General features: G+C 40.9%; 1 non-coding gene across 1 annotated transcript; it reads left to right on the forward strand.

Moving 5' to 3' along the window:
- The first annotated feature begins 598 nt into the window (after window positions 1-598).
- LOC115517336 lies at window positions 599-705 on the forward strand. Its single transcript, XR_003969800.1, has one exon. It is a non-coding gene; the product is annotated as a U6 spliceosomal RNA (small nuclear RNA).
- Window positions 706-13,199: the final 12,494 nt, after the last annotated feature.

Consider the following 13,199-nt stretch of genomic DNA (forward strand, 5'->3'; position numbering starts at 1 on the left):
TTTCCCACTGTGGTAGCTGAATAATGGCCTCCCAAAGATGTCCACGTCCCAATCCCTGGCACTTGTGAGTATATTTTACCTTACATGGTAAAAGGAATTTTGCAGATGTGACTAAGCTAAAGACCTTGAGATGGAAAATTATTCTGGATTGTATAAGTAAGTCCAATGCAATCACAGTCCTTATAAGAGAGAGGCAGGGGGATCAGAGTCAGAAGAGAAAAAAAAGAATGTAATGATGACCACAGAGGGTCACAGCCAGAGAGAGATTTGAAGATGCTACAATGCTGGCCTTAAAGACAGAAGGGTCATGGAACCAAGGAGGGCAAGCTGCCTCCCAAAGCTAGAAAAGACAAGGAAATGGATTGTTCCCTAAAGCCTCCTAGGACACCTTGATTTGGCCCAGTGAAACAAATTTCAGAATTCTGACCTCCAAAACTGTAAGATAATAAATCTGTGTTATTTTAAATTTGTGAAGTCAATGTCTCAAGGGGAGAGCTTCTGTGGGCTTTGGGGTGGATTTTTGTGATGGCTTTGGTGATGAGCATGTGGCAGAGGAAGGCTGTGTTATTTCCAAAACTAAGTCCTAAAAGGTGAGTTAGTGCTCACTCTGGCAGCACATACACTACAATTGGAACAATACGGAAAAGATGAGCATGGCCCCTGCACAAGCATAACAAAAAAATTCATGAAGTGTTCCATATTTTTATTGTTAAATCACTGTATTGAACACATGAAACTAATATTACACTGTATGTTAATTATAATGGAATTAAAATTTTTTAAAATAGTATTTTTTAAGGTGAGTTAGGTTCAGCCTGGCCTTTCTTTATGGACATCTACTTGTGGAGCCCTGAGCCGCCATGTAAGAAGCATGGCTACCCTGAAGCCACCATGCAGAAGACAATACATCTGAGACTGGAAGAAATACCCAAGAAACTAGCTGTTCCAGGCTCCAGCTGTGTGAGTCTTTCCAGCCCACGAGCCAAAAATGTGAGTAATCAAACTTCAGATAATTAGCCCAAGCCTGACTACAAATACATAAAATACCCTGAACAAGCTGAGCCATGTCAACGGCAGAACCATGAAAATCATAATAAAATTGTTCTGTTGTTTTAGGTCATTAGGTTTTGCATTGGTTTCATGCATCAATGAGTAACTAATATATTAATGATAAAGAGAAATGTTCAAAATATAATATTAAGAGAAAAACTAGGGGCACCTGGCTGTCTCAGTTGGTAGATCATGTGACTCTTGTCTCAGGGTCATGAGTTCGGCCCCCACATTGGGTGTAGAGCCTACTTTAAAAAAAAAAAAAAAAAGCAGTCTAGGGGCACCTGGGTGGCTCAGTAAGTTAAGTGTCTGACTTCGGCTCAGGGCATGATCTTGTGGTTCATGGATTCGAGCCCCACGTTGGGCTCTGTGCTGACAGCTCAGAGCCTAGAGCCTGCTTCAGATTCTGTCTCCTTCTCTCTCTCCTTCTTCTCACTCGTGCGCATGTGCATGCTCTCTCTCTCTCGAAAATAAACATTAAAATTTTTTTTCACTAAAAACTATAGAAACCTTATGAAAGAAATTGAAGAAGACACAAAAAACAATGAAAAAATATTCCATGCTCCTGGATAGGAACAATAATATTGTTAAAATGTCAATGCTACCCCAAAGCAATCTACATATTCAGTGCAATCCCTATCAAAATAACACCAGCACTCTTCACAGAGCTAGAACAAACAATCCTAAAATTTTTATGGAACCAGAAAAGACCCCGAATAGTCAAAGCAATCTTGAAAAAGAAAACCAAAGCAGGAGGCATCACAATCCCAGACTTCAAGCTATACTGCAAAGCTGTAATCATCAAGACAGCATGGTACTGACACAAGAACAGACACCCAGATCAATGGAACAAAATAGAGAACCCAGAAATGGACCCACAAACATGGCCAACTAATCTTTGACAAAGCAGGAAAGAATATCCAATGGAATAAAGACAGTCTCTTCAGCAAGTGGTGCTGGGAAAACTGGACAGCGACATGCAGGAAAATGAACCTGGACTACTTTCTTACACCATACACAAAAATAAACTCAAAATGGATGAAAGACCTAAATGTAAGACAGGAAGCCATCAAAATCCTCAAGAAGAAAGCAGGCAAAAACCTCTTTGATCTTGGCCACAGCAACTCTTAACACGTCTCTGGAGGCAAGGGAAACAAAAGCAAAAATGAACTATTGGGACCTCATTAAAATAAAAAGCTTCAGCACAGAGAAGGAAACACTCAGCAAAACTAAAAGGCAATCAACAGAATGAGAGAAGATACTTGCAAACGACATATCAGATAAAGGGTTAGTATCCAAAATCGATAAAGAACTTATCAAACTCAACACCCAAAACACAAATAATCCAGTGAAGAAATGGGCAAAAGACATGAATAAACATTTTCCAAAGAAGACATCCAGATGGCCAACAGACACATGAAAAAATGCTCAATATCACTCATCATCAGGGAAATACAAATCAAAACCACAATGAGATACCACCTCACACCTGTCAGAATGGCTAACATCAACAACTCAGCCAACAACAGATGTTGGCGAGGAATTGGAGAAAGAGGATCTCTTTTGCACTGCTGGTGAGAATGCAAACTGATGCATTCACTCTCGAAATCAGTGTGGAGGTTCCTCAAAAAATTAAAAATAGAATCACCCTACGACCCAGCAATTGCACTACTAGGTATTTATCCAAGGGACAGGTATGCTGTTTCAAAAGGGCACATGCTCCCCAATGTTTATAGCAGCACTATCAACAATAGCCAAAGTATGGAAAGAGCCCAAATGTCCATCAATGGATGAATGGATAAAGAAGATGTGGTATATGTATACCACATATATGTACCCCCACACACACAGAGACACACAATGGCAATCAAAAAGAATGAAATCTTGCCATTTGCAACTACATGGATGGAACTAGAGGGTATTATGCTAAGTGAAATTAGTCAGAGAAAGACAAATATCATATGACTTCACTCATGTGAAGACTTTAAGACACAGAACAGATGAGCAAAAGGGAAGGGAAGCAAAAATAATATAAAAACAGGGAGGGGGACAAAACATAAGAGACTCTTAAATAAGGAGAACAAACAGAGGATTACTGGAGGGGTTGTGGGAGGGGGGTTGGGCTAAATGGGTAAATCACTGCTGCACCATATGCTAACTAACTTGGATGTAAAATCAAAAAAAAAAAAAAATTAAGTAGTCTATAGACTACCATAAGGATGTGTGTATGTGTGTTTGTGTGTGTGTGTGTATGTGTGTGTGTACAGAGAAAAAACTTGGATGTCACCAAAATATGTTGTATAAAATGGTTATCTCTGTGTGCTGGGTGAGGAAATTAGTATCTTCTACTTTATATTTTTTCTATTTCTAAAGTCTATAAAAGAAATATGCATTCCTTTTGTAATCAGGAAAAATATTTTAATCCCTTTAGATCCTACTACTTTCAAATATATCATGATTGCAGAAAGCATATGAGTATATCCAGTACAGGAACACTTACATTCAGACATGTATGTGCATCCTGAAGATAAAGTCAATAGAACAGGAGAAGGGATCACTTGGTTAATCAGAGTGAGAACATGAACCTTTAAATCCTACTTTTATTCCTCCCTTTCCTATAGTAGAAATGGCAGCCAATATCTTATAATATGGGGTCAAATACCTAATCCTTTTAGCCACTCCCATCTCAATTGTAATTGACTGATGCTACTGGGTTTGGATTCTTTTCTGTGACACAGATAAAAGATTGTCTATAGCTTCTCCCAGGAGAAGGAAAGTAAACCACCTTTTTGAGAATCAACCCTTTCTCTGGGGAGAAAATTCACTAAAATTCACTAGGATTTTGCTGTTCTCTGTGAGTACCTCTGAAAGATGGGACCTGGAGAAGAGTCAGAGGTACAATAAGAGAGTCGAAAGGAGGGGGAGATCCCAGGACTCTGCCACATCCCATTAAATTTTCATGATAACCTTGCAAGTAGAACTCACAATCCCCGTTTTACAGATGAGAATATTTAGGTTCAGAAAGGTTAAGCAGTTCACCCAAGTCAAAGAGCTAATAAGTGGCAGAGCTGACCTTCCAATACAAAGTTTCTTATGGTAACACTGCACTTGAATTCCCTTTGCCTCAGTTTCACAGTCCCTACCTTCAGCATTGTCATGTGAATTAAATGTTTGAATATACGTATCATATGATACGGAATAACGCCTACAACTTGAAAATACCTCATCATCAGTATTAGCTGGCATCTTAATTGTACGACTCAAAGTCACATCGTAAAGTACAAGCAGGCCCTGGGGGGCCTACAACTGTCCTCCTTTCAAAAATCCTGCATTCAGCATCTCATTTTTGAGTGGGGCAGCAACCTACTTAGCAGTGGTTGTTTTTCCATGAAAACTAAAGCTGGATCTGGAGCCCACAGAGTAGCAGCCTAGTGACCCACCTCAGACACACATTTCCCGTGCTCTTTTTCAAACTGCACAATAGCTCTCACACAGTCCAAGGGCTATCATTAAAAGTCAGCCGCTCTCCAAATGTGTCGATTCCAGTGGCACTGACAAGTGAGGGTAGGAGGCAGGGTTGCTTCCATAAAATAAATGAGGAGGGAAATGGTGTTGGGGTGGGATCTGCCTTCTAAATGCACTGAAAACAGAGGCCCGTCTTTTGGCATTTCCTAAAAGGCCTCTTGAGCTTTCCTTGGCAAGCCTTGAGACTGAGGGTACTTTTAGCTGTTTAAGCCTTCCTCTTCTAACAGGGGTCAAAGGGCTAGAAAGATCTTCTCAAAAGGATAGAGAAGGAATCATTAAAAGGGAGGAGAAGGAAAGTGACAGAAGGTCAGCTTTTTTTTCCTAATGGGTGCGTCCCTGAGGGCCGGGCTCAGTGTCCATGTGTTGCACACAGGCACCCAGCTTCCAGAAACCTACAGCAATTTGATTCACACTTCCCTGAGCAGGAGACCAGAGGAAGCTCAAAAGAGCAGCCTGGAGAGGGTACAGAAATGAGCACAGACAAAAAAGAAATCTGGCTGTGAAAAGTAAATTTCATTGATCAAATTAACTTAAAACAACAGTGATAGTGTTTCAATAGGCCAGAGAAAACAAACGCTTGAAATCTTTATGTGTTTGAGTCTGCCACAAAACTTACTTCTTTCAAATATGAATTTACCCTAAAAATGTTTTTGTTTATCGCATTACATAAAGCTTTATCTAAGGACTAGTTTGGGATTAAAATTCACCTTTACATACAACACAAGCACACAAATAGTGAAGGTTTTCACTGATTTTTAGTCAACAAGCAATAAACTGCATTTGCACCCACACACCTACTCCTAACACCCCATCTGGTAACATTTCCACGTTTCAAGCAAAGAAATCAATAGCAATAATCCATGAGGGACTCATAGGGTGTATATTTTTTTATCACACTGCCATCTGAAGAAAAAAATTTTCCCTACCTACTTAGAGCAAAAGATTGTTCTTTTTCTGTGTTCATATGGAAAACTCGACATTATTATTGGAGGGAGAGAGATTAGAAGGGAAAGGGAGATGAGTCAATTAAAACAAACGTGAGAAAATCCAAACAAGTGTTTTTGACAATATAGGTTCTATTTGAACAACCCAAATGATAATCAGTGCACAAGATGAAAAATCCCAAATCAAACTACAAAATTCAAAATTACATTATGGCTCAGTTTCTAAGGAAAGGACAGCTAAAATGCATATTGATGTAACTTCTCAAAGAGGAAAGCCATTCTGCTTTCAAACTGCAGTGCAGGGAGAAGACACCATACCCGAACCCTGAAATTTAGAACTATGCCATTGCTGATTTTCTGTGCGAGAAGGAAATATGATTCTTTGTTACTGCTCTTATTTATTGCAGACCTTGTCTGGAATCTGGTATTGAAGCCATGCTTGATGAGTTGCCGCCTTGAACTTTCCCACTGATCAATGCTGGTGCTGCTGCTGCATGAAAGAATAGCTTTCCTGAGGAGCCACTATCACATGGGAAACCTAGCAGGCATTTTTTTTTTAAATGGCCCAGTCTTGTATGCTTAAGCTTCGGAACATGCCCCCTGCAAAAAAAAAAAAAAAAAAGGCAAATGCTGACTGACCATTTGAAAATTGGAATGTTACAATGGCAAGAGGTAAGGTCAAAAGCAGAAATCCTCCTTTCTGTAAAATGATCAGATACCAAGGGATGAAAATGTGCAGGAAAAAGGAAGGCTAATATGAAGCAAGAGGACAGGAATCATATTTCTTCTCAGCAGGGTGACAAATAAAAAGTTGCCTTTATTTTTCTGTGCAAATAAACTTTACTTTAGGAATTGTGGCAATGGTTGGACTCCCATAAAATAGGCTTTATCTGCTCTGGTGACAAGCTAAGGCAGGGAGGGGTTAGTGGCAGGGTAATTGCCATCTTTTCCATTATTTTTGTCAATATTTTTGCTATTTTGTGGTGATATTGCAGGAGAAGTCTAGACAAAGACCATTAAGAATGAGGGCCAAGAGAAAGGGTCTAATCCAATTCTTCAGCAGTTCTTGTGGAAAGTATGTGACACTGGAATAGGCTGGGACAGAGTCTTCAAAAACATGTAAGTCAGTCAGTCTCTGTGTAAAAACCCCAGCCTGTCCACACGCTCTACACTTTAGAGGCTTCCCTAAATGGGATACCCACGGGAAGAAAGTTTCCTTTGAGAACGAAGTATGGCAAGTCATCAGTAACTGCTGGAAGCTAATGCCTTCAGAAGGATCCCAACGAACAACCAAACAACATGAGAAACTGGGATGACCCATGAACCTCCATCTAGTTTATGAAATGAAACAAGAATGAGATCTGAGCTAAGTTTAGCCTAGCTATCTTCAGTCACTGCCATATTCCTGGCCTTTTCATTGGCAATTAAGCATTTTAAACAATTACCAATTCTACTGTGAGGCAATTACATGCTGATTTTTAATCTCATCTCCACACTCCAGACACTCCTAACAGTTTCTATTCCCCATGGTCATAATTTGTGTGCATGCCACAACATCCAGTATATACTTTCAGCTGCTCAGTCTAGGCCTTTCCTTCCTTGTACCCTCATGGTTCCTAGCTCTGTGCCTCACATGTAGTAGACAGTCAAGTGTTTGTTGAATGACTGGTTGATTAAATGAGTATATGAAGACCTCATCCTTAAGTGTTTCCATCAAAAAAATCACAGCAAAAAAACACCTACCTTGCCCTCACACATTTCTGAGGATCTGCCCCCTCCAACCTGGCCAACCTCAGTTTGGGCAGCTGCAGGTCTCCTCCCACAGCAGACCCACTTTGACCTTGCTAGCACCACCAACCCTGCCCCCCACACTCCCCTGCAGACTTCTTCCTCCAATAAATTCTTGATCAGAGCCCATCCAAAGTGATGCTACAACCTGACAGTGTGCAAGCAGCCCTGACAGGGCCAGGACCACTCCACAGTAACTGCAGCCCCAGGGAGAAGAAAAAATAACTACACACACCAGTCTGACTATGGCCTCCAGCAGTGGGCTAGCAGTAGACATCAGGTCTGACTGCAGGCTCCACCTACTAATAAAAGTTTATCAGGGGATAACACAGGGAGAGTGGCCAGTAGTTTGGTGCTACTGCATCTCTGGCAAACACCTGGTCTGACTCAACTCAAGGCCAAGGAAGCCCCAAACTGTCCCACTAACAACACAGGGACCAAACCCTGCCCATAACAGACAAAAAAAGCCATAGTAGATGACTGGACTGAAGGCTGACATAGCTCAGTCACAATAGTAGGGCACACACAACACACATAGGAGATACCCCTGAAATGTCAGGTTCTGGTGAATGGGGGACATTGCACTTCAGGGCACCACAGGATCCCCTCTTCATAAGGCCGCTACTTTCAAGAGCAGGAGATGTAGCAGGAGATGTTTCCTAACACAGAGAGTTAGACAAAATGAGGAGAGAGAAATATGTTGCAAATGAAAGAACAGGACAAAATGCAGCAAGAGAGCTAAATGAAACATAGATTAGTATGCCTAATAGAGAATTTAAAGTAATAAAAGACATAAAGATAGTTACTGGACTTGAAAAAAAGAGTGGAGAATCTCAGTAAGACCTTCAACAAAGATACAGAAAACATAAAAAAGAAATTGAAAACAAGAAGGTGCTTTGGGCTTCTGTCCCCTCTTCACTAAACCATCCAGGAGCTTCTTGATCCTCCACCTTTCCCGCTCCTCCTTAAGCCCTGTTTTCCTGGCGCTGACATTGGAATAATATAACCAGAGCTCTCTCAACCCCCAGTCCAAAGACAGAGTGGACTATGTGATCTTGCAGCTCCAGGTTTACCCTGATAACAGTTTACTACTTCCCTTCCAGCTCCCTCCACACCTAGGTGCTGCCCCTTTCCCCAAAATTACGCTCTCCCTAGATCCAATTCAGGTAGCAGCCATCTTAACTAATATTTCCCAGGTTAGGCCTGGTCCTTCACAGCGGGGTGTACATGCCACAACCCCACCTCCAACTTATACCCAAAGGCTTTATTCTAGTTGGCAACCCCACTCCCTAACCACACCACCTACCCTGAACCACTGTGAGTGTCTGTACCAGTCAGAGAGAACTACTACACACCAGTTCCCACTCCAAGGGTGGAAAGGTAGGTTCTCCAGCTGTTCAAAGGGGAGGAGCTGCCCTTACATACTTTGAGAGCAAAGATGGAGAGGCTTGCAACTCACAGGAAGACCATGGTCCTGTTTTCCTTACAAAGACACTACAGTATTTCCTCATTAGATCCAAAGTCCTGTGGAATGGAGTGAGTAGAACAGTTCTGCTTGTGGTCCCATGTTACCCTGTAGAATGTGAGGTACTCCCCAAAGAGTACCATTCATTTCACAAACACACACACACACACACACACACACACACACACTTGCATGCACACACAGATCCTTGCAAACACACATGCTAAGACTGAGACCAGCTTCTATATACAGAAAGCAGAATAAATACTGTTTGTTGAGTGAGTTCTCAGATTCAGACTGAAGCAGTCAACCCATTTCATGCTAAACCATTGTAACCTCAGAGAAAGTAGATCAAGGACTTCTGCTCCCATTTGGCAATGTGTGGAAACATTTTTGGCTGTCACAACCATGGGAGGTGCCACTGGCATCTACTGGTTAGAGGCCAGAGATACTACCAACAATCCTACATGCAGAGGTCATCCCCTACAACAAGAATCATCCTGACCAAAATGGCAACAGTGTTGAGGTTGAGAAGCCCTGCTCCATACCCTATATTCAAGCAGCCAACTCTAATGGACCTTAAGATTCCCCACCAGTGCACAAGAGAAGGCTCCAGGCCATCCTTAGGAAATATTCTGAAATCTGTGAATAGTGTCTTTTTTACCTTCAGATTCTGTTCTTCTTGGCCTCTCCCCTATCTCCAGAGACATGAAAAGTGGCCCATATTATTCCCTTTCATTTCCAAGAAAGTAGCCAGAGGACTAAGCACAGAGTCTTAAAATACCTGATGAAGAGAAGGGAGAGCAAAGTCCCAAAAAAACTGAGAATGAAGAGTGGCAGCCAAGATTTTCCCTGAAGAGGGAAATGTACCCCCTCTCACAAACCTTCTCTGGCCTGGTGCAACAATGTATCCTGGTTCCTTTCTAAACTTTGGCAAGACAAAGTCAAATCATAAAGAGTAAGAGACATTGTCATTTAGACCCTGCCTTTATCAACTCAGAAATATGGATCTATTAGTGAAGATACAAAGAATCACTCTTACTTCATCCTTTGTCTTCATGACCCTAGCACACTGCTCTGGAAAGCAATCATTCAGGCTTGGTTGCCTATGTTCCCACACCTTCTCTGGATAATCCACAGATTTCCAGCTTTCACAGCTAGTATGCAGCTAAGACAAGATTTCAGTCCAGGAAATCTGGCTCCAAAATCAAAGCTCTTAACCACTCTTCTATTTGGCTTTAAGCTGTTCCTTACCCAGGAGTACTGAGGCAAGGGTAGTCTAACTAGGGATAGAGTAGAATATGGGATATGTAGGCTCTAAACCTTCTTTCTCTATAAAATGGGGATAATAAAAAGTACCCACTTCATAAAGTCATTGTGAGGAATAAGTTAAATAGCATTATCCCAATGCCCAGGCCACAGTAAGTTCTCCAAAAATGTTAGCCATTATCATTACTATTATTTTTATTTTATTTATTTATTATTATCATCATCATCATCATCATCATCATCATCATCACAAAAATAGTGAGTGGTGGGGTCAGGAAGCACACTCAGTTTCTCTGGTTCCAAACTCTAGACTGGGGAACTATAAAAGTAAAAAAAAAATACTTCAAAAATTAGTTTAACTATTTAGAAATGAACTTCTTCACAACTAAAGATAACTTTCCAAGGCACAAATCATTTAACACATCACAATAATTTGGTGGCCTTACTTTTTTTAATACTAAACTGTGTTCCTGTTGGCTTCGTGGACTTATAGCTTGTGGCTCAGGCAGAAATACCATCTGCACTTTAAGTATTCAAAGAAGGGATGATAATGATTCCATAAGTCTGGGCTAAATTTAAAACTAATGTTGGAGGCTGATGGTCTGAACATTATGTGAATTTGGTCCTGAGCCAAAGAATCATTAAACCATGGAGCTTAACGAGAGGGACTTCCAGAGGTCACACAACCATCCTTCTATATCCAGAGGGACAGAAGCCCACTTTACTTCACTTAGCAACTTGGCATCTTCTGAAGAAAGAAAGCATTACACCACAGCTAAATATCTTCTTCAGCACATGTTGAAAAGATAAATAGAAATTGTGCCCCTTAAGAAACTAATTATCATAGATAGACATTAAGCTTTCTCAAATTCAATTCTTTTTTTTTTCTTTTTTCTTTTTCTTTTTTAGAGAGAGAAAGAGCGCACACACACAAGCAGGGGAGAGGGGCACAGGGGGAGAAAGAGAGAATTCCAAGCAGGCTCCATACTCAGCATGGAGTCTGACACAGGACTCAATCCCATGACACTTGAGATCATGACATGAGCTGAAATCAGGAGTCAGACGCTCAATGGCCTGAGCCATCCAGGCACCACTAATTCTTATATTTCAATTCAATTCTTATATTTTTCTGGTCATTCTTCTACTATGGTTTTCCAAATCCTTGAAGCAATCATGTTTGTACAGCTCCAGCAGAGTATCAACTCAGTGAGAAATTTAAGAGTACCTAACACAGTATTTGACACATAGCACATGATCACTATATAAGGGTAAAGGTTATAGCACCTAGAAGCCTAGTCAAGGTCTGCCTTTGAGGATATTTTCCTGTTCTTCTCATTTGAGTTAGGAAGGAACATCCATATCAAGTTAATTATGGGTCCTTGAAACCCCTCTACATGTCAATTAAAAGCTTATAAGCATTTATCATGACCTGAACTTTATTTTATAGTTACATTCAGCAGCCTATCCCTAAAAAGGCTTTGGCAAGGCCACCATGTTGCATAACTCCAGGGGCACTAAAAAAGATCATGGTCTATGTAGTTAAACCATGGAGTTGTTCAACTCTCCTGGTAATATTCAATCTACAACCAGCAAAGCTTTACACAATAGCTTCTTACAGTCCAGTAAACATTTCAGCATTTTGTGAGAAAGGTTGCATTTCCTTGACCCATTTGGGCAAGAACAAGAAGAGAAGTTATTCTTGGTGAAATTCGTAATACACGTGGAAAAGAAAAAGGTTAGTCTTGCTCCCTGCAGAGAATCCCAGCAAATCTCAAAGAGATGATGTAGTGGAAACCATGAATTTGGAGCCCTGTTAGTTCAAATTCATGGTTCTAATATTCTGACTGGGGAGCCATCTCCTCAGACCTGGTTCCTGGCAGCAGCACTCCTGAAAAACACAAAATGATGCTTCTTCAAAGCCCATTTTTGTCAGAAAACAGCCCAGGCAAGGGTGCCTGGGTGGCTTAGTTGGTTATAAGTGTCCAACTTTGGCTCAGGTCATGATCTCACAGCTCATGGATTTGAGCCCCATGTCGGGCTCTGTGTGACAGCTCAGAGCCTGGAGCCTGCTTCAGATTCTGTGTCTCCCTCTCTCTCTGCCTCTCTGCCCCTCTGCCACTCATACTCTGTCTCTCTCTCTTAAAAATAAACATTTTTTAAAAATTAAGAAAACAGCCTAGGCAAACAGCTTTTACTCTTCCCTTTAGCCAAATGCAGATTCTATTTATCTTTTTGTATATGTTTCTATCATCAAAACTAATTAACTTATGAGTTTCACGTTATCAAGTTCTTTAATCTCTTATGGTTTTGCAATTGTCTTAAACCAGTGACACTTTTGTTAAGCCACACTATGTCTGGAGCACAGTAATTTCCAGGCAAATTAAGTGTCAGTCTCTTCCGAATGCCCAATTTAGGACAATGTTTTCATTATAAAATTAGACCAACAGGAAGGTTTCTATTTTTAGAACTCTCATATTTTAATATATATATGATGACTATTTGTTGCTAACTAAGTTGGTTAAAGCTGTTAAAAGCCATTTTATATCCAAATGTCTCACTGAACTTCATAAGTACATTAGCATCACTTAACTGTGAAGTTTAAACATCCCCAAGAGGTTATTTAGTCAAGTAACTTGTCTTCACGCAAGTTAACATCCTAATTAGATGAGCCCCCCTGCTTCTCAGTGAACAAGGATTACTCTACAAGTGAAGACACTGAGAGTAGGGTGCTCCTTCTAGGAGTCTGACTGGGAAAGAGGAGGAGAGAGAGGACATGGAGGATGACTGGGATTTTAAGGTGGGAGAAATCTGAACATGTCTGAATTTGAGAGAAAAGAGCTAAGAGACAGAGAATGCAGGCACCAGAAAGAGGGGATAATCCCCAAGTGCATCACTGAGGATGTTGCAGTGGATAGAACCCAGGAAACCATGGAGGGAGTAGTCTTGCACAAAAGAAATGCTTTCTCTGGTGACAGTTTGTGGTGTGTGGGGAGAAGGTGAAGAAGTTCCAAAAAGTTGGTCTGTTTCCTCTGACCACAGTGATAGCTCAGGTCCAATCACCATAAAATGAAGAAAATTCTTGGGTTTAACTTATCTCTTGATTCCATTTTGATTTCTGTCCTATATCTCACTTTACTCTAACCAGCAGAGCATGATCC

The sequence above is a fragment of the Lynx canadensis genome, chromosome B3 (assembly GCF_007474595.2).
Source record: "Lynx canadensis isolate LIC74 chromosome B3, mLynCan4.pri.v2, whole genome shotgun sequence".
Classification (NCBI taxonomy): domain Eukaryota; kingdom Metazoa; phylum Chordata; class Mammalia; order Carnivora; family Felidae; genus Lynx; species Lynx canadensis.